This window comes from Pseudophryne corroboree, chromosome 1 (assembly GCF_028390025.1).
Source record: "Pseudophryne corroboree isolate aPseCor3 chromosome 1, aPseCor3.hap2, whole genome shotgun sequence".
Taxonomy (NCBI): domain Eukaryota; kingdom Metazoa; phylum Chordata; class Amphibia; order Anura; family Myobatrachidae; genus Pseudophryne; species Pseudophryne corroboree.
The window spans coordinates 1006060508-1006082258 of NC_086444.1; the positions used below are offsets into that span (position 1 = coordinate 1006060508).

General features: G+C 44.8%; 1 protein-coding gene and 1 pseudogene across 1 annotated transcript in view; both read left to right on the forward strand.

Moving 5' to 3' along the window:
• GALNTL6 (polypeptide N-acetylgalactosaminyltransferase like 6) overlaps nt 1–21751 on the forward strand; it is a 1932308-nt gene that overhangs the window by 1872002 nt on the left and 38555 nt on the right. The window lies entirely within an intron of this gene.
• Nucleotides 19146–19264, forward strand: LOC134946344 (5S ribosomal RNA; annotated as a pseudogene).

A 21751-nucleotide genomic window follows, 5' to 3' on the forward strand; every position in this document is an offset into this window, starting at 1 on the left:
TAGTTTTGCAAGGGTTAACTAGTCTTGGGCCACAAATTTTACCCCTGAAATCAACAGAGGGTGGTCACTTACATATCACCCACTTGTATTTTGCTTGGCCCAATGCTGTTTTGGGCATGAAATACACTGGCAAAGTGGGCATAAACACCATTTTATAAATTGCTATTTTGAATAAGTAGCTGTAGTTTTGCAAGGGTTAACTAGTCTTGGGCCACAAATTTGACACCTGAAATCAACAGAGAGTGGTCACTTGCATGTGACCCACTTGTATTTTGCCTGGCCCAATGCTGTTTTGGGCATGAAATACACTGGCAAAGTGGGCACACACACCATATTTTGCCATTTTGAATAAGTAGCTGTAGTTTTGCAAGGGTTAACTAGTCTTGGGCCACAAATTTGACCCCTGAAATCAGCAGAGGGTGGTCACTTACATATCACCCACTTGTATTTTGTTTGGCCCAACGCTGTTTTGGGCATGAAATACACTGGCAAAATGGGCACACACACCATATTTTACCATTTTGAATAAGTAGCTGTAGTTTTGCAAGGGTTAACTAGTCTTGGGCCACAAATTTGACACCTGGAATCAGGAGAGGGTGGTCACTTACATATCACCCACTTGTATTTTGCTTGGCCCAATGCTGTTTTGGGCATGAAATACACTGGCAAAGTGGGCATAAACACCATTTTATAAATTGCTATTTTGAATAAGTAGCTGTAGTTTTGCAAGGGTTAACTAGTCTTGGGCCACAAATTTGACACCTGAAATCAACAGAGAGTGGTCACTTGCATGTGACCCACTTGTATTTTGCCTGGCCCAATGCTGTTTTGGGCATGAAATACACTGGCAAAGTGGGCACACACACCATATTTTGCCATTTTGAATAAGTAGCTGTAGTTTTGCAAGGGTTAACTAGTCTTGGGCCACAAATTTGACACCTGAAATCAGCAGAGGGTGGTCACTTACATATCACCCACTTGTATTTTGCCTGGCCCAATGCTGTTTTGGGCATGAAATACACTGGCAAAGTGGGCACACACACCATATTTTGCCATTTTGAATAAGTAGCTGTAGTTTTGCAAGGGTTAACTAGTCTTGGGCCACAAATTTGACCCCTGAAATCAGCAGAGGGTGGTCACTTACATATCACCCACTTGTATTTTGTTTGGCCCAACGCTGTTTTGGGCATGAAATACACTGGCAAAATGGGCACACACACCATATTTTGCCATTTTGAATAAGTAGCTGTAGTTTTGCAAGGGTTAACTAGTCTTGGGCCACAAATTTTACCCCTGAAATCAACAGAGGGTGGTCACTTACATATCACCCACTTGTATTTTGCTTGGCCCAATGCTGTTTTGGGCATGAAATACACTGGCAAAGTGGGCATAAACACCATTTTATAAATTGCTATTTTGAATAAGTAGCTGTAGTTTTGCAAGGGTTAACTAGTCTTGGGCCACAAATTTGACACCTGAAATCAACAGAGAGTGGTCACTTGCATGTGACCCACTTGTATTTTGCCTGGCCCAATGCTGTTTTGGGCATGAAATACACTGGCAAAGTGGGCACACACACCATATTTTGCCATTTTGAATAAGTAGCTGTAGTTTTGCAAGGGTTAACTAGTCTTGGGCCACAAATTTGACCCCTGAAATCAGCAGAGGGTGGTCACTTACATATCACCCACTTGTATTTTGTTTGGCCCAACGCTGTTTTGGGCATGAAATACATTGGCAAAATGGGCACACACACCATACAGTATTTTACCATTTTGAATAAGTAGCTGTAGTTTTGCAAGGGTTAACTAGTCTTGGGCCACAAATTTGACACCTGGAATCAGGAGAGGGTGGTCACTTACATATCACCCACTTGTATTTTGCTTGGCCCAATGCTGTTTTGGGCATGAAATACACTGGCAAAGTGGGCATAAACACCATTTTATAAATTGCTATTTTGAATAAGTAGCTGTAGTTTTGCAAGGGTTAACTAGTCTTGGGCCACAAATTTGACACCTGAAATCAACAGAGAGTGGTCACTTGCATGTGACCCACTTGTATTTTGCCTGGCCCAATGCTGTTTTGGGCATGAAATACACTGGCAAAGTGGGCACACACACCATATTTTGCCATTTTGAATAAGTAGCTGTAGTTTTGCAAGGGTTAACTAGTCTTGGGCCACAAATTTGACCCCTGAAATCAGCAGAGGGTGGTCACTTACATATCACCCACTTGTATTTTGTTTGGCCCAACGCTGTTTTGGGCATGAAATACACTGGCAAAATGGGCACACACACCATATTTTACCATTTTGAATAAGTAGCTGTAGTTTTGCAAGGGTTAACTAGTCTTGGGCCACAAATTTGACACCTGGAATCAGGAGAGGGTGGTCACTTACATATCACCCACTTGTATTTTGCTTGGCCCAATGCTGTTTTGGGCATGAAATACACTGGCAAAGTGGGCATAAACACCATTTTATAAATTGCTATTTTGAATAAGTAGCTGTAGTTTTGCAAGGGTTAACTAGTCTTGGGCCACAAATTTGACACCTGAAATCAACAGAGAGTGGTCACTTGCATGTGACCCACTTGTATTTTGCCTGGCCCAATGCTGTTTTGGGCATGAAATACACTGGCAAAGTGGGCACACACACCATATTTTGCCATTTTGAATAAGTAGCTGTAGTTTTGCAAGGGTTAACTAGTCTTGGGCCACAAATTTGACCCCTGAAATCAGCAGAGGGTGGTCACTTACATATCACCCACTTGTATTTTGTTTGGCCCAACGCTGTTTTGGGCATGAAATACACTGGCAAAATGGGCACACACACCATATTTTGCCATTTTGAATAAGTAGCTGTAGTTTTGCAAGGGTTAACTAGTCTTGGGCCACAAATTTTACCCCTGAAATCAACAGAGGGTGGTCACTTACATATCACCCACTTGTATTTTGCTTGGCCCAATGCTGTTTTGGGCATGAAATACACTGGCAAAGTGGGCATAAACACCATTTTATAAATTGCTATTTTGAATAAGTAGCTGTAGTTTTGCAAGGGTTAACTAGTCTTGGGCCACAAATTTGACACCTGAAATCAACAGAGAGTGGTCACTTGCATGTGACCCACTTGTATTTTGCCTGGCCCAATGCTGTTTTGGGCATGAAATACACTGGCAAAGTGGGCACACACACCATATTTTGCCATTTTGAATAAGTAGCTGTAGTTTTGCAAGGGTTAACTAGTCTTGGGCCACAAATTTGACCCCTGAAATCAGCAGAGGGTGGTCACTTACATATCACCCACTTGTATTTTGTTTGGCCCAACGCTGTTTTGGGCATGAAATACACTGGCAAAATGGGCACACACACCATATTTTACCATTTTGAATAAGTAGCTGTAGTTTTGCAAGGGTTAACTAGTCTTGGGCCACAAATTTGACACCTGGAATCAGGAGAGGGTGGTCACTTACATATCACCCACTTGTATTTTGCTTGGCCCAATGCTGTTTTGGGCATGAAATACACTGGCAAAGTGGGCATAAACACCATTTTATAAATTGCTATTTTGAATAAGTAGCTGTAGTTTAGCAAGGGTTAACTAGTCTTGGGCCACAAATTTGACCCCCAAAAACAACAGAGGGTGGTCACTTACATATGACGCAGTTGTATTTTGCCTGGCCCAACGCTGTTTTGGCCACGAAATACACTGGCAAAGTGGGCACACACACCATATTTTACCATTTTGAATAAGTAGCTGTAGTTTTGCAAGGGTTAACCAGTCTTGGGCCACAAATTTGACACCTGAAATCAACAGAGGGTGGTCACTTACATATGACCCACTTGTATTTTGCTTGGCCCAACGCTGTTTTGGGCATGAAATACACTGGCAAAGTGGGCACACACACCATATTTTACCATTTTGAATACGTAGCTGTAGTTTTGCAAGGATTAACCAGTCTTGGGCCACAAATCTGACACCTGAAATCAACAGAGGGTGGTCACTTACATGTGACGCAGTTGTATTTTGCTTGGCCCAACGCTGTTTTGGGCATGAAATACACTGGCAAAGTGGGCACAAACACCATTTTATAAATTGCTATTTTGAATAAGTAGCTGTAGTTTTGCAAGGGTTAACTAGTCTTGGGCCACAAATTTGACACCTGAAATCAGGATCCTGCAATACAGTCTCTGCGCATAAAGCTTTTCTTAAATTCTGCAATGTAGTCTCTGCGGGCCTAGGGGGTAATTCAGACTGCATCACTGCAGCAGCAGCGATCGCAGTCTGAATTACTTTGTGGAGTGCGCCCTGCTCGTGCGCAATCCGGGAGCCCAGTGTGATTCTATCAGCATCTCAGGGCTTCGATCGCCTCTGCCTGATTGACAGGCAGAGGCGGTCATGTGGTGGGAAGGGGCATGCCACCGGCTTTAGAACCACGGACCGGACAACGGAGGCCTGTCTGGACCGTTGGGGGGTGGCCCGAGGCAGCTGCGTGGTGTTACACACAGACTCTGCGACCCGGGATGTGGCGAGTAGCGGACTGCCAGCGTGCAGGAGCTTCGTTTGCAGGGAGTTACTCATCAGGTACAAAATCATCGACACCGTGCAATGGTTTTGTACCTGTGCGAGGGGGATGGGGGGGGGCTAGGGCCAGTCATGCAGGGCGGACCAGCCCTGTGCTGGGCATCCACCCGCATGTCAGAGTACATGATTGTAGATGTGCTACATTTAGCACATCTGTGATTAGATCTGGTCTGGGGACTGTTTCCTCAGACATTCAGTGAATGATGCTGCCCTGTGGCAAATTCGCGCATGCACCTACGCAGTGGCGGAACAAGACCATGGTGGGCCGAGGTGCAACAAAATGCGTTGCCCCAGCCCGCCCAAGATCCAAAACGTGTGTCAAAAAATAGGGCATGGTCTCATTGAAAAGGGGTGTGGGCACACAATAGTACCACCAATTCAAATTATGCCACACAGTAGTGCAACCTCATTACATTACACTGATTTACATTACATTACACTGAACAGTAGTACTCCTTATATACATTACGCTACACAGTACTGCTCCTGAAACACGTTATGCCACACAGTATTGCTTCTTATACGCATTACGCCACATAGTAGAGCTCCTTCTACACGTTACGCCACACAGTAGTGCTCCTGAAACACGTTATGCCACACAGTACTGCTTCTTATACGCATTACGCCACATAGTAGAGCTCCTTCTACACGTTACGCCACACAGTAGTTCTCCTTATACACATTACAACACACAGTAGTGCCTCTTATACATGTTACGCCACACAGTAGTATCTTAATATACGTTATACCACACAGTAGTATCTTAATATACGTTATACCACACAGTAGTGCTCCTGATACACGTTACTCCACCCAGTACTGTTCCTTATACATGTTACGCAACACAGTAGAGCTCCTTATACACGTTACAACACACTGTAATGGTCCTTATACACTTTACGCCACACAATAGTGCTCCTTATACACGTTACGCCACACAGTGGTGCTTCTTATAGACGTTACACCACACAGTAATACCCCTTATACAGGTTAAGCCACACAGTAGAGCTCCTTATACACATTACGCCACACAGTAGAGCTTCTTTTACACATAACGCCAATATAGTAGGCACTACGGTAAAGTTTTAGGGTTAGGCTGCTGGGGGGGAGGGGGGAGGCACTGGGGTGGTGGCTAGGGTTAGGCTGTGGGGAGGGGTAAAGGTTAAGGTTAGCTACTAGGGAAAGGTTTAGGGATTAGGGATAATGGGGAAAATACTCACCAGAACACTGCTGAGACATCGCCAATGCAATGTGATCCAGAAAAAGGCACTGCTGTCACCGGTATAAAGTACGAAACTGCTATATCACAAGGGACTGTTTGTTGACAGTTCTTTATGTCGACATAATGAATATCAATATGATAACTGTCGGCCAATTGTATCCAACTCCCACAAAAACTCAGAAGACTTCTCACTGTATAAAAATGGGACAATTCCTTTGTACAAGGATACACAAGGCCCATGGAGACAGATGTCCACACTATGCATCATGCAGCCAGCAGCAGCACATGCACCCTGGGTGACAACACATGACCCTGTGCCTGGCTGCCTTAGTGGGGTCACTCTATGCTGTGCTGTATGTTATATGTCACTGCACAGTCACCATTACTATTTGCAGAGAGACCACCACCTCCCAATCTCCGCCCCCTCAATGTAGGCTCCGCCTCTTCGAGGTCCGCGATTCTGAGTTTGCAGGATGAAATGTACAATTAGAAAAATGTATAATAAAATAAAAATAAATAAACACACAGCTGCCTTACCGCCTTTACAAGGAATGCTGCTGCACTAACTCTACAGTTTAGCCGCATGGTCACGTGATGCTCCGGCTCCGGTAGCAAAAAGAAACAGCTGGGCTGCCCGTGAATGAGAGGGGAAGATGGCCCCTTCTCCTTCTCCAGACTCCTCCACTGCATCCTCCTCCCCCTCTGGCCAGACTGCAGCTCAGCCTCATTCTGTTAAGGGGAAGCGGCGGCTTGCAGCGCGCCGGCAGGTGGCATGTAATGAGTCAGTCTCACTCATTGTAGTGCCTCCGGCTGTGGGCCCCTTCATCGTGGAGGGGCCCTGCCGGTTGCACCGCTGCAAGTTCCACCCCTGAACCTACGATAATAGCCCACCAGACCAAAGAATATCCTGAGTTGCGACATACATTTTAGCTTAGGCCATGTGAAGACTGCTTCCACCTTGCCAGGTTGAGGTTTAACTTACCCTTGGCATACAATATACCCCAGATACTTTGCCTCCACAGATATGATGGCACACTTCTCCAGGTTAGCTGTGAACCCTTGTGCCTGTAGAGACTGTAACACTGCATCCACCTTTGGAAGGTGCGACTGGAACAAACCCACTGTGGTAGAGAAGGCTGTTGTTGCTTTGGCAGCTTCCATCAGAGGAATTTGCCAGTACCCCTTCAGTAAATCTAGCGTAGTTAGATACAGGCTTATTGCTAAGTTCATAAACCCGGGGCATAGGATAGGAATCAAACCGAGGAACTTTATTTAACTTTCTGAAGTCATTACAGAATCTCAAAGCTCCAAAAAGCTTGGGCTCTAAAAAAAAATGGGATTATTCCATTCACTGTTTGACTACTCTGTGACCCCCAAGCGCCGCATCACTTCCAGTTCCTGTTTTACTGCTGCCTGTTGGGCCTCAGATATACAATATTGCCTTTGTTTTATCACCCCCCTGGGTGGAGTAACATTGTCATGCTGTATGATTTGAGTTTTCCCCAGGAGGGCAGAGAACACAATCTGGTACTGTGCTACTAAGTTTACCACTTCTTGTTTCTGGCTAGGACTCAGTTACTTCAGTAGGCACCTGACATTCTGGGGTTTTCATGGCCACTAAAGAGGGATGACTGGCACTTTCCAAGGCTTCAACAAATTCACATGGTAGACTTTTACCTCTTTCCTTCTACCTTCCTGCCGTACCTAGACACAAGTATCAGTACCTTGTTGCCCCTATTGAGAGTCCGGTTGACAGCAGTAACGCCATGACTGCGTTTTTGATCCTGTTGAGCTCTTGCCATATGCTTGGTCAGAAGTGGCGCAATTTGCCTTAGACAGCCATATAATTGGGACACAAACTGAACGATGTTAGGCTCTTGGGACGGGATCAGTACTAAATCCCGCAGGATGGGATCCCGGCGGTCGAAATACTGACGCCGGAATTTCGACCACACAATCCCGACAGGGGTGGCGAGCAGAACGCAGCCCATTGTGGGCTCGCTTTGCTCGCCACGCTGCAGGCACGGTGCTTTGCTATGCTCAGCACACTTTTATATTCTCCCTCTATGGGTGTCGTGGACACCCACGGAGGCAGAATATGTCGGGATTGTGCCGGTCGGGGTTCCGGCGTCAGTATTTCAACCGCCGGGATTCCGTCCGGCGGGATCTTAACCGCATCCCCTTGGGACAATTGCTGCTCCCACCCATCTTTTAATAGATCTAGTATCCCTCTGCGTTGTCTACCATAGAGGAGTTTGAAGGGTCTAAACCCCATACAGTCTCTATATAAAGTCTCTATATAAATAAAGGATAATAATAATAATAATAATAATAATAATAATAATAAAAAAAGAGGCTTGGGGTACCTCTCAAACTGCCAACATTAGCTAAGGTAAGAGTAGGTCCTAATCTCGCTTCTCCTGTGACACTGCCCTTTTCATCATCTGCATAAGGGTTCTGTTAAAGCATTCAACCAAGCCGTCTGTCTGCGGGTGGTAAACCGAAATGGTAATTCTATCCACCTTTAACAGGCGACACAGGTATTTCATTAATTTAGACACAAAAGGGGTACCTTAGTCGGTCAGGACCTCTATTGGTATTCCTAGACGGGTATACAGCATCAAGAACTCCTGGACAATAGTGCTAGATTTCATGTTACATAGTGGTATGGCCTCCGGGTACCCGGTGGAGTAGTCCACCGTCACCAATATATACTGATGCCCATGATCCGATTTTTCTACTGGCCCTATCAGATCTATAAAAATTGGCTGAATAGGCATGGAAATTATAGTCAGGAAAACCAAGGTCGCCCTAAATTCTGTCTGGGGTGCATTCTTTTAGTACACTGGGCATTCCTGACAATATTCTTTTACTGCAGCATGAATGCCTGGCCAGGAGAAACATAGCTGGAGAGTTTTCCTCTCCCCTAAATGGCCACCCCATAAATGCATGTGAGCCGCCCTCAGTACCAGCTGCTCGTGTTTTCGGGGAATCAGCAACTGGTCTACCCTTTTACCTTGCAAATAAGTTACAAGGTAAAAAAAAAATGTTTTTCACATAAAGTAAAGTACACCTCCAGGTGGTAAAGCAGAGTTTACCTTACCATTTACCACTACCACATTTTAAAAAGTATTAGACAAGTTGCCATCGTTATGTTGATCTCGCCTAAAGTCCTGCAAAGACACTCTTTCGCAAATGGGGGACTAATGTGTCTCAATCTCACTGGCAAGAGAGGGGTTTACAGTCATACAACCTTGGCTTCCAGTAGATCTTGGCCCCTGCGACAGCTTAACCTTTGTCTGTCTGCCAATGTCATGCCAGGTAACAAACTCCTGCAACAGTGGGAAGTCCTGGCCCAGGATTAGTGGATAAAGAGGTTTGGAAGCTACTGTGACTACCATTTTTACTGGTCTTACTTTAATCACCACCGGCAGGTGCACTCATGGGCATTCTTCTATGTCACCAAGTATACATAGCATCTTTACCAGAAGCACAACCTGGCCAGACCCGGGAAGAACCAGGTTAGCAGAGATGATAGATAATTCATTGCCAGTATCAACCAAGGCCCAGATATCCCAGCCTTCAATCTGTACCATCAGATGAAATGGTAGTTTCAGCTGGGGAAATAATTCCAGGCGCCATACTGAATACAGGTTGTACTGTTTTCCCTGAGCTGCAATCCACTAGCTCACCCTGCTTTAGGAAGTACCGCTGTGCATGACTGGGCACTCTGCACTCAAAACATATGACTGGAGACGGGCTGTTTGGTTTAACAATGGGGATCTGGGTATTGGGCTTATGTACTGGCTGTAACCCTTGCTTGGCTTTATTAAAATTTCCCAGGGTCAGGTACCTCTCAATCACCACTGCTAGCTCCTCAATTGTCTGGGGTCAGCCTGCAAAGGCCCAGTGTTTTACACCACGGTCTGATACCCGTATAGCCTGGTCTAGAGCCATCACTTCCACTACCCACTGAGAAGAGTTTTTATCTGTAACCAGGTTTTACTCAGTTTGGCCAATTATGCCAGTTTGACCACTGGAGGCTCAGATGGGTTCAGCTGCAACTCATAATATTCTTGGGCTTTGCTGGGACCCGTCACCCCAATCCTGCTGAGTATAGCTTCCTTCAAGCAAGGATAAGAGCTGACTTCAGACAACTTTAACGCAACATAGACTCTCTATGACTCCCCTGTGCGATAAGGAGCTAATCTAACCCTTGATTTCTGGTATCAAATATGTCGCCCAAGACTAGTTAACCCTTGCAAAACTACAGCTACATATTCAAAATGGTAAATCATAATATGGTGGTTGTGCCTACTTTCCCAGCGTAATTCATTCACAAATCAATGTTGGGCCAAGCAGAATACAAGTGGGTGATATGTAAGTGACCACATTCTGTTGATTGCAGGTCTCACAATTGTGTCCCAAGACTAGTTAACTCTTGCAAAACTATAGCTACTTATTCAAAATGGTAAAATATGGTGTGTGGGCACACTTTGCCAGTGTATTTCATGCCCAAAACAGCGTTGGGCCAAGCAAATTACAAGTGTGTCATATGTAAGTGACTACGCTTTGTTGATTTCAGGTGTCAAATTTGTGGCCCAAGACTAATTAACCCTTGCAAAACTACAGCTACTTATTCAAAATGGCAATTTATAAAATGGTGTTTGTGCCCACTTTGCCAGTGTACTTCATGCCCAAAACCGCATTGGGCCAAGCAAAATACAAGTGGGTCATATGTAACTGACCACCCTCTGTTGATTTCAGGTGTCAAATTTGTGGCCCAAGACTGGTTAACCCTTGTAAAACTACAGCTACTTATTCAAAATGGAAAATATGGTGTGTGTGCCCACTATGCCAGTGTATTTCATGCCCAAAACAGCGTTGGGCCAGGCAAAATACAAGTGGGTCACATGCAAGTGACCACTCTCTGTTGATTTCAGGGGTCAAATTTGTGGCCCAAGACTAATTAACCCTTGCAAAACTACAGCTACTTATTCAAAATGGCAATTTATAAAATGGTGTTTGTGCCCACTTTGCCAGTGTATTTCATGCCCAAAACCGCATTGGGCCAAGCAAAATACAAGTGGGTCATATGTAACTGACCACCCTCTGTTGATTTCAGGTGTCAAATTTGTGGCCCAAGACTGGTTAACCCTTGCAAAACTACAGCTACTTATTCAAAATGGAAAATATGGTGTGTGTGCCCACTATGCCAGTGTATTTCATGCCCAAAACAGCGTTGGGCCAGGCAAAATACAAGTGGGTCACATGCAAGTGACCACTCTCTGTTGATTTCAGGGGTCAAATTTGTGTCCCAAGACTGGTTAACCCTTGCAAAACTACAGCTACTTATTCAAAATGGAAAATAGGGTGTGTGTGCACGCTTTGCCAGTGTATTTCATGCCCAAAACAGTGTTGGGCCAAACAAAATACAAGTGGGTCATATGTAACTGACCACCCTCTGTTGATTTCAGGTGTCAAATTTGTGGCCCAAGACTAGTTAACCCTTGCAAAACTACAGCTACTTATTCAAAATGGAAAATATGGTGTGTGTGCCCACTATGCCAGTGTATTTCATGCCCAAAACAGCGTTGGGCCAGGCAAAATACAAGTGGGTCACATGCAAGTGACCACTCTCTGTTGATTTCAGGGGTCAAATTTGTGGCCCAAGACTAATTAACCCTTGCAAAACTACAGCTACTTATTCAAAATGGCAATTTATAAAATGGTGTTTGTGCTCACTTTGCCAGTGTATTTCATGCCCAAAACCGCATTGGGCCAAGCAAAATACAAGTGGGTCATATGTAACTGACCACCCTCTGTTGATTTCAGGTGTCAAATTTGTGGCCCAAGACTGGTTAACCCTTGCAAAACTACAGCTACTTATTCAAAATGGAAAATATGGTGTGTGTGCCCACTATGCCAGTGTATTTCATGCCCAAAACAGCGTTGGGCCAGGCAAAATACAAGTGGGTCACATGCAAGTGACCACTCTCTGTTGATTTCAGGGGTCAAATTTGTGGCCCAAGACTGGTTAACCCTTGCAAAACTACAGCTACTTATTCAAAATGGAAAATAGGGTGTGTGTGCCCGCTTTGCCAGTGTATTTCATGCCCAAAACAGTGTTGGGCCAAACAAAATACAAGTGGGTCATATGTAAGTGACCACCCTCTGTTGATTTCAGGTGTCAAATTTGTGGCCCAAGACTGGTTAACCCTTGCAAAACTACAGCTACTTATTCAAAATGGAAAATATGGTGTGTGTGCCCACTATGCCAGTGTATTTCATGCCCAAAACAGCGTTGGGCCAGGCAAAATACAAGTGGGTCACATGCAAGTGACCACTCTCTGTTGATTTCAGGGGTCAAATTTGTGGCCCAAGACTAGTTAACCCTTGCAAAACTACAGCTACTTATTCAAAATAGCAAAACATGGTGTGTGTGCCCACTTTGCCAGTGTATTTCATGCCCAAAACAGCATTGGGCCAGGCAAAATACAAGTGGGTCACATGCAAGTGACCACTCTCTGTTGATTTCAGGGGTCAAATTTGTGGCCCAAGACTAGTTAACCCTTGCAAAACTACAGCTACTTATTCAAAATGGCAATTTATAAAATGGTGTTTGTGCCCACTTTGCCAGTGTATTTCATGCCAAAAACAGCGTTGGGCCAAGCAAAATACAAGTGGGTCATATGTAAGTGACCACCCTCTGTTGATTTCAGGGGTCAAATTTGTGGCCCAAGACTAGTTAACCCTTGCAAAACTACAGCTACTTATTCAAAATGGCAATTTATAAAATGGTGTCTGTGCCCACTTTGCCAGTGTATTTCATGCCAAAAACAGTGTTGGGCCAAGCAAAATACAAGTGGGTCATATGTAAGTGACCACCCTCTGTTGATTTCAGGTGTCAAATTTGTGGCCCAAGACTGGTTAACCCTTGCAAAACTACAGCTACTTATTCAAAATAGCAAATCATGGTGTGTGTGCCCACTTTGCCAGTGTATTTCATGCCCAAAACAGCGTTGGGCCAAGCAAAATACAAGTGGGTCATATGTAACTGACCACCCTTTGTTGATTTCAGGTGTCAAATTTGTGGCCCAAGACTAGTTAACCCTTGCAAAACTACAGCTACTTATTGAAAATGGCAAAATATGGTGTGTGTGCCCACTTTGCCAGTGTATTTCATGCCCAAAACAGCGTTGGGCCAAGGAAAATACAAGTGGGTCATATGTAACTGACCACCCTTTGTTGATTTCAGGTGTCAAATTTGTGGCCCAAGACTAATTAACCCTTGCAAAACTACAGCTACTTATTCAAAATGGCAATTTATAAAATGGTGTTTGTGCCCACTTTGCCAGTGTATTTCATGCCCAAAACCGCATTGGGCCAAGCAAAATACAAGTGGGTCATATGTAACTGACCACCCTCTGTTGATTTCAGGTGTCAAATTTTGGCCCAAGACTGGTTAACCCTTGCAAAACTACAGCTACTTATTCAAAATGGAAAATATGGTGTGTGTGCCCACTATGCCAGTGTATTTCATGCCCAAAACAGCGTTGGGCCAGGCAAAATACAAGTGAGTCACATGCAAGTGACCACTCTCTGTTGATTTCAGGGGTCAAATTTGTGGCCCAAGACTGGTTAACCCTTGCAAAACTACAGCTACTTATTCAAAATGGAAAATAGGGTGTGTGTGCCCGCTTTGCCAGTGTATTTCATGCCCAAAACAGTGTTGGGCCAAACAAAATACAAGTGGGTCATATGTAACTGACCACCCTCTGTTGATTTCAGGGGTAAAATTTGTGGCCCAAGACTGGTTAACCCTTGCAAAACTACAGCTACTTATTCAAAATGGAAAATATGGTGTGTGTGCCCACTATGCCAGTGTATTTCATGCCCAAAACAGCGTTGGGCCAGGCAAAATACAAGTGGGTCACATGCAAGTGACCACTCTCTGTTGATTTCAGGGGTCAAATTTGTGGCCCAAGACTAATTAACCCTTGCAAAACTACAGCTACTTATTCAAAATGGCAATTTATAAAATGGTGTTTGTGCCCACTTTGCCAGTGTATTTCATGCCCAAAACCGCATTGGGCCAAGCAAAATACAAGTGGGTCATATGTAACTGACCACCCTCTGTTGATTTCAGGTGTCAAATTTGTGGCCCAAGACTGATTAACCCTTGCAAAACTACAGCTACTTATTCAAAATGGAAAATATGGTGTGTGTGCCCACTATGCCAGTGTATTTCATGCCCAAAACAGCGTTGGGCCAGGCAAAATACAAGTGGGTCACATGCAAGTGACCACTCTCTGTTGATTTCAGGGGTCAAATTTGTGGCCCAAGACTAGTTAACCCTTGCAAAACTACAGCTACTTATTCAAAATAGCAAAACATGGTGTGTGTGCCCACTTTGCCAGTGTATTTCATGCCCAAAACAGCATTGGGCCAGGCAAAATACAAGTGGGTCACATGCAAGTGACCACTCTCTGTTGATTTCAGGGGTCAAATTTGTGGCCCAAGACTAGTTAACCCTTGCAAAACTACAGCTACTTATTCAAAATGGCAATTTATAAAATGGTGTTTGTGCCCACTTTGCCAGTGTATTTCATGCCAAAAACAGCGTTGGGCCAAGCAAAATACAAGTGGGTCATATGTAAGTGACCACCCTCTGTTGATTTCAGGGGTCAAATTTGTGGCCCAAGACTAGTTAACCCTTGCAAAACTACAGCTACTTATTCAAAATGGCAATTTATAAAATGGTGTCTGTGCCCACTTTGCCAGTGTATTTCATGCCAAAAACAGTGTTGGGCCAAGCAAAATACAAGTGGGTCATATGTAAGTGACCACCCTCTGTTGATTTCAGGTGTCAAATTTGTGGCCCAAGACTGGTTAACCCTTGCAAAACTACAGCTACTTATTCAAAATAGCAAATCATGGTGTGTGTGCCCACTTTGCCAGTGTATTTCATGCCCAAAACAGCGTTGGGCCAAGCAAAATACAAGTGGGTCATATGTAACTGACCACCCTTTGTTGATTTCAGGTGTCAAATTTGTGGCCCAAGACTAGTTAACCCTTGCAAAACTACAGCTACTTATTGAAAATGGCAAAATATGGTGTGTGTGCCCACTTTGCCAGTGTATTTCATGCCCAAAACAGCGTTGGGCCAAGGAAAATACAAGTGGGTCATATGTAACTGACCACCCTTTGTTGATTTCAGGTGTCAAATTTGTGGCCCAAGACTGGTTAACCCTTGCAAAACTACAGCTACTTATTCAAAATGGAAAATATGGTGTGTGTGCCCGCTTTGCCAGTGTATTTCATGCCCAAAACAGTGTTGGGCCAAACAAAATACAAGTGGGTCATATGTAACTGACCACCCTCTGTTGATTTCAGGTGTCAAATTTGTGGCCCAAGACTGGTTAACCCTTGCAAAACTACAGCTACTTATTCAAAATGGAAAATATGGTGTGTGTGCCCACTATGCCAGTGTATTTTATGCCCAAAACAGCGTTGGGCCAAGCAAAATACAAGTGGGTCATATGTAAGTGACTACGCTTTGTTGATTTCAGGTGTCAAATTTGTGGCCCAAGACTAATTAACCCTTGCAAAACTACAGCTACTTATTCAAAATGGCAATTTATAAAATGGTGTTTGTGCCCACTTTGCCAGTGTATTTCATGCCCAAAACCGCATTGGGCCAAGCAAAATACAAGTGGGTCATATGTAACTGACCACCCTCTGTTGATTTCAGGTGTCAAATTTGTGGCCCAAGACTGGTTAACCCTTGCAAAACTACAGCTACTTATTCAAAATGGTAAAATATGGTGTGTGCCCACTTTGCCAGTATATTTCATGCTCAAAACAGCGTTGGGCCAGGCAAAATACAACTGCGTCATATGTAAGTGACCACCCTCTGTTGTTTATGGGGGTCAAATTTGTGGCCCAAGACTAGTTAACCCTTGCTAAACTACAGCTACTTATTCAAAATGGCAAAATATGGTGTGTGTGCCCACTTTGCCAGTGTATTTCATGCCCAAAACAGCGTTGGGCCAAGCAAAATACAACTGCGTCACATGTAAGTGACCACCCTCTGTTGATTTCAGCTGTCAGATTTGTGGCCCAAGACTGGTTAACCCTTGCAAAACTACAGCTACTTATTCAAAATGGTAAAATATGGTGTGTGTGCCCACTTTGCCAGTGTATTTCATGCCCAAAACAGCGTTGGGCCAGGCAAAATACAAGTGGGTCACATGCAAGTGACCACTCTCTGTTGATTTCAGGTGTCAAATTTGTGGCCCAAGACTAGTTAACCCTTGCAAAACTACAGCTACTTATTCAAAATGGCAAAATATGGTGTGTGTGCCCACTTTGCCAGTGTATTTCATGCCCAAAACAGTGTTGGGCCAGGCAAAATACAAGTGGGTCACATGCAAGGGACCCTACTCTGTTGATTTCAGGTGTCAAATTTGTGACAGAAGACTTATTAACCCTTGCGAAACTGAATGATCTGAATAAGAAGCTGGAGTTCGAATAAGAAGTGAATAAGAAGCTGGAGCTTGAATAAGAAGTGAATAAGAAGCTGGCCGAATAAGAAGCTAACTTCAGCCTCGTGTATTGCGCTGAGGGCGGAAGTGGTATGCTGTGCTTATGTTCTTTCGGCTGGGCACAGTAAAGTTGTTGAGATATACGTGTGGGTCAACAAAAACAAAAACAGAAACAGGGAGGGGGGGAGAGCGGTCAGAATGCTCCGCCCACGTCCTTGCTGAACTTGGTAGACGTGTTGTGTCAATGTTTAATAGTGTGAAAAAGGGCAAATAGTGGCGCTCATGAAAAAGGGCAAATAGTGGCGCTCATGCTCATTTAGGAGGAAAGGGGAATATAATTATAAATGATATCAAACTGTAAAAAATAATAAAATATAGAAAAAAGAATGAATAAATGTATATATAGGATAAAAATATATTAAGGAAGGTTAGGAAGATTTTAGAGTGGGAAAATGTGAGATATGAGGAGGGAAGAAGGGAATGGTTGGGAAAATGAAATGAGAATGAAGTACCGTGGGAGAAATAAAGTGAATGATTGATGGGTGTAAAAGTGTGAAATACAATGTTGCCCTGGGTTGACATTCCCAGGAAACTAATTGTGGTGGTGAAACATGACTGTACTATGTATAATTATTTATACGGAAGTATGTGCTTGTACAAGAGTGCCTGTGGTGATGCAAAATGGGTCTGTGGACAGAGGTGTATGCTGTTGGACATGGGGGAAGGAAGGGGGGGGAGGGGAAAAGATTGCCGTGGTGATAGGAGGTGTATGGGTAAACAATGCCTATCTACCATATGTGAAGGTAATGTGACTGGTGGTATAAAGGTGTAATTGGTGTTCAAATTAGTGAGTAGCAGTATGCGCTGTGTGAGGTGTGGATGGGAAAGGTTGGTGATTGGATAGTTGAGATGGGATATCTGCTTGGGGTGAAAATTTGGTAGACCTATGTAAATAATGCGAGTTATTGGGAGTGCCATACATGGAGAATCTCACAAGAAAACACTATAGTTAATATTCTCATTGAGGCCATTGGGTCGAAGACCGTTCAGCTTAAACGTCCATTCACTCTCTTTTTTCAAGAGTTCTTTGGTAATGTCCCCGCCTCTAATTCCCAGGTGAATTTGTTCCAAGCCACCGTTACCGGGTGAAACGCGTTTTTCCAAGGGGCACCTCTCATGTCTGACATCTGAATGGGTGATATTTAATACTTTACGTAACTCATTGTGGGCATTTTTGCCTATCTGTCACTATAATAGGTGATATCTAATACCCTACGATAGGTGTGCTTTCTAAGGGGCACCTTTCATGTCTGACATCTGAATGGGTGATATTTAATACTCTACTTATCTCATTGTGGGCATTTTTGCCTATCTGTTACTATAATAGAGATATCTAATAACCTACGATAGTTGTGCATATTTAAACACTTTTTGTTTCTTTGCTCTCTTTTTTAGCAGGCACACCACCTGTAATACCCTACTATAGGAGTGCATAATTAAACAATTTGCTTTCCTGCTTTGTTAGCAGGCATACCACCTGTTGGCTATTTAAAAGTCACAGGATTTATCAAAGAAAAAAAATATATATTTTCTCTGGGTGTTATTCTTTGCCCACCTCTGATTAAACATTTCTGTATTAGTTCAATATTTTGTACTGCCTGTTCACAGGCTCATGAGGTAAAACCCACATAAAATTTCTGTCTCAGCTGGCATAAACCTCCACGCCTTAGCCAATAACAGTGTATATATCAGGAACCATTGTTGCTATCTATATATCTCATGCTCCTAGAGAGGGAGCATGGCATATCTGCTCATATCTTTTGTGTATGCATATTAAGCACTAATATCTCTGCATGCTTCAGCCAGTTACATTGTATATCACAGGAAACTCTGTTGTTATACTCTTTATGTTCCTGGAGAAGAAGCAAAGCATACCTACTCACTTCCCTTAGACTATGCATATCAAGCATTGAGAGTTCTGCATATACACATGATTACAGTAATGGATTCTGTTGGATCCCTCGCTCAATCTTTCTGGTAATGCAGAAAAATATATCTGTATATACTTATGACTGTTCATAGGGATTATTATATTTTTTGTTTGATCCTCCGCTCAATTCTCTTGTTTATGCATAGTTAGCAACAAATACCTCGTTATATACCTATGATTACAGGGATTGTTATTGTGGGATTGATATCATTTGGTTCCACAAGTGGCCTGCGTCAGACACTGCTTCAAAGGCAACTCTATGGTATTGCCCCTTTGACGACCTGCCACCAAGGAGACAGTTAACATTTTATACTTTGCCACTGTCAGAAGTGACCACTTAGAAATAATTTTTTTCTAGGTCTTTGATAGGATGTGTTAAACATACGTAAATGTGTCATTGCATGGGCATCATGTTTACATTTTTCATTGTTTCCTTCTCTTTTGTGATATCTGCATGATACTGTTCACCGTCACCAAGATTTATATTTATATTATATTTATATTATATTCAAATTAAACAGGTGACTGTAAGGAAACCAAGAACTTCAAATTATTGGTCCTTTAAGACTTCGTAACCTTTTTTCTACGTTCGTACTTTCCTTCTTTCCGTGAACTCTCATCCACGATTCAGGCGGACTAGTCCCCCAGGGTACACGTCTTGCCAGTCTAACGGGACAGCAGATTCACACCTAATCATCTATCGATATCCACTCAATCATTCTACAGTCTCATCATAATTCCTCCCGAGAAGGAATCAATCCTTCCGTTTCGGTGCACTCTCATTGGCGATGTAGGGCAAGCTCTCTCTACGACCATACCCCTCCGTTCACGCCCAATCTCGTCCGATCTTGGAAGCTAAACGGAGGTGGGCTGGGTCAGTACCTAGACAGGTGACTACTAGGGAATACCCGGTGAAGTAGGAAGATTTACCTATGGTAATAACGCCAACAGCAGTATCACTACTTTACTGATTCCAACTATTTCCTTAATCTCCTAATGATTTACCTTTCAATGATAGTGGCAAACTACTAGAAATTGTTTAACAGTGTGTGGGCTCTCTCACTCACTAATCCAACCCTATTCAGGGCCGCATCAATACAAACAAAGTTTGTACAGATCTTTGGCAGACGGAGGCAGTTTGAGATGTAGCTACCTTCCATTATGCAATTATCCAGGTATAATTAAGATCTGAACATTTCACACATTATTTTGAAACATATAATGGTTTTCCTTCCAGACACATTTTCTATTATATAAACATGGTTATTCATGTAGAATATATCCTGTTTTGAGTTTTTAGTGCAGAGAAGAGTACAAGCCTTAGACGTCAATATCAAGCTTTAGGCTCATTTCTCATTTGATCATCATTTAAGATAATAATAAGAGTGCGCCCAAACTAGAGTCATACTTTTTCTCTTTGTATATTTTTACTGGCAGCGCCGCCGGCTGCCTTATTGGCAGCGCCGCCGGCTGCCTTGGTCCCCTGTCGTCCGAATTGAAAACAATTGGCGGTGGGGTGGAGACCGTTGCATCGCAAACAAAGGTGTCGAAAACGACACCGCTGACCCATAGTGCAGGTAGAATTATTAAAAGCAAAGCATTTCCCTTTCGATGGAACTTGCCATGCTGAACGTCCGGATACCCCAAAACGCTGTGCAGTGGGAGGCTCCGTGCCTACGCGTGCCGCAGAAACCCCTGCCGGCTGAGCGTCTGGCCCGCCCTTAGCGGCCTGCTTCGCATCCTGCGACCTCGTAACGTGAAGCCAAACCTCCACATCCTTGCACCCAAAGTCAATGACATGGAGGCAATCATGCTTCTGTCTGAACTCCTCGTCGTACGCCCTCCACGCAGTGTCTTTTGACTGACGGTGCATGTCGTGAACCAGGTGTATGTACCTGATCACGTTCATGTGTTCCTCCGGCCGATCTTCCAAGTAGCACACCGCGAACACGCAAAACCCCGCCAACCAATTGTCGAAAGATCTAAAAGCCTCAACTCCTATGCCGCCTTTAGCCTGCGCCTCCTTAAACTCCTTCTTAGAATCCTCCATCAGTGTGAAAACATCAACGTACTCCTCTTGCTGAATTCGTTTTCTACAACTCTCGCGGAGCACTCACAAGACCGCAGTGTAGTCGCAATGAACTACGCCCGGCAAATTGCGACGCTTTCTGGCCCTACGCACGCTACCAGAAACCTTACGCCTTTTGCCCCACCTATCTCGCCTTCTCGCTTCCCGCTGCGCATATTTATGAGCTCTCCTCTTTGCCTTCGCCACGCTACTAACCGCCGATCGCACAGAAGAGGATGAAGAGGAAGAAGAACTGATATACCCCCTGTATGAAGAGGAAGATGCACTCCCCCAACTCACATCAGAATCCTCCTCCAACTCACCTGACGTCCCAGACACAGACGGCGATGCCTCCCCTTCAACTAGGCCGTCATCAAGGTCCTCCCCTTCTGCCGAGTCTGAAAAAGATGGAAGAGCCGCCCCAGAGGCCGCAGCTCCACTGGCGGAAGTTGAAGTCAACGAATTCCCCCTGGGGTCCCTAACACTGTCGGCCATCGTGTTGCCCCCTAGTAAAGCTGCGGCAGCTCCTAAATTGCGGCAGGCTTCCAAAAACTGCGCCATGGCAGGGCCGGAAGTGCCAGGCACAGCAATGCTATCCACCGGCGAAGGCACCGCATGAGCATTCCCCGCGGACACGGCCGACATAAAAGGCGCCAACGCAGCGGCCATAACCGACACCGCCGAAGACATGGCAGAGGGGTCAAAAGCCTTGGCTGCACTAACTGCAGCCCCTGTCTGCACTTCTCCCCTTTCAGTAGCTCCCCCAGCAGCTCTGCCTACACTACAGTGTCCTGCCTGCCTCCTAACCGAAATGGAGCCCCTGACTACCTGATCCCTTGCTCCCCCTCCTACTCATTCCGCTAATGCGGACTACCGAGACCCCACCCCCCTTTCAACTGTTCCCAGACCATGGCCGCCGCCCCTTGTCTCCCCAGCCGCACTGTCTGCCTGGGAGCCTCTCCTGCCAGAATGTGGAAAGCTCCCAGGCAAACTCCCATGTTCACTGGCTGGTCGGTGCGCTCGCGCTCGCGCCCCCGCACAGCCATAGCACCGGAGGACTGGCGGCCACCATTCCTATGCCCGGCGCCACCCGTCCCCGCAGCCAGGGATGCCTCCGCACCCTCAGCTGAGTGCTCACTCATAATGCGCCTCGCGCGTACAGCCGCGCGCACCCGCCCCGCCGTGGCCGGAGAGGGAGTCCCGCCAGCGGGCTTCCCCGCTGCACTCCGCCGCCGGCCTTGCACCAACTGCCTCTGACCTTCCCCCTCACTACCACCCGCTGCCCCGGACTGATCGTCCGGTGCCCGCGGGAGCAGAGGGGAAGAAACGGCGCAAAGAAGCC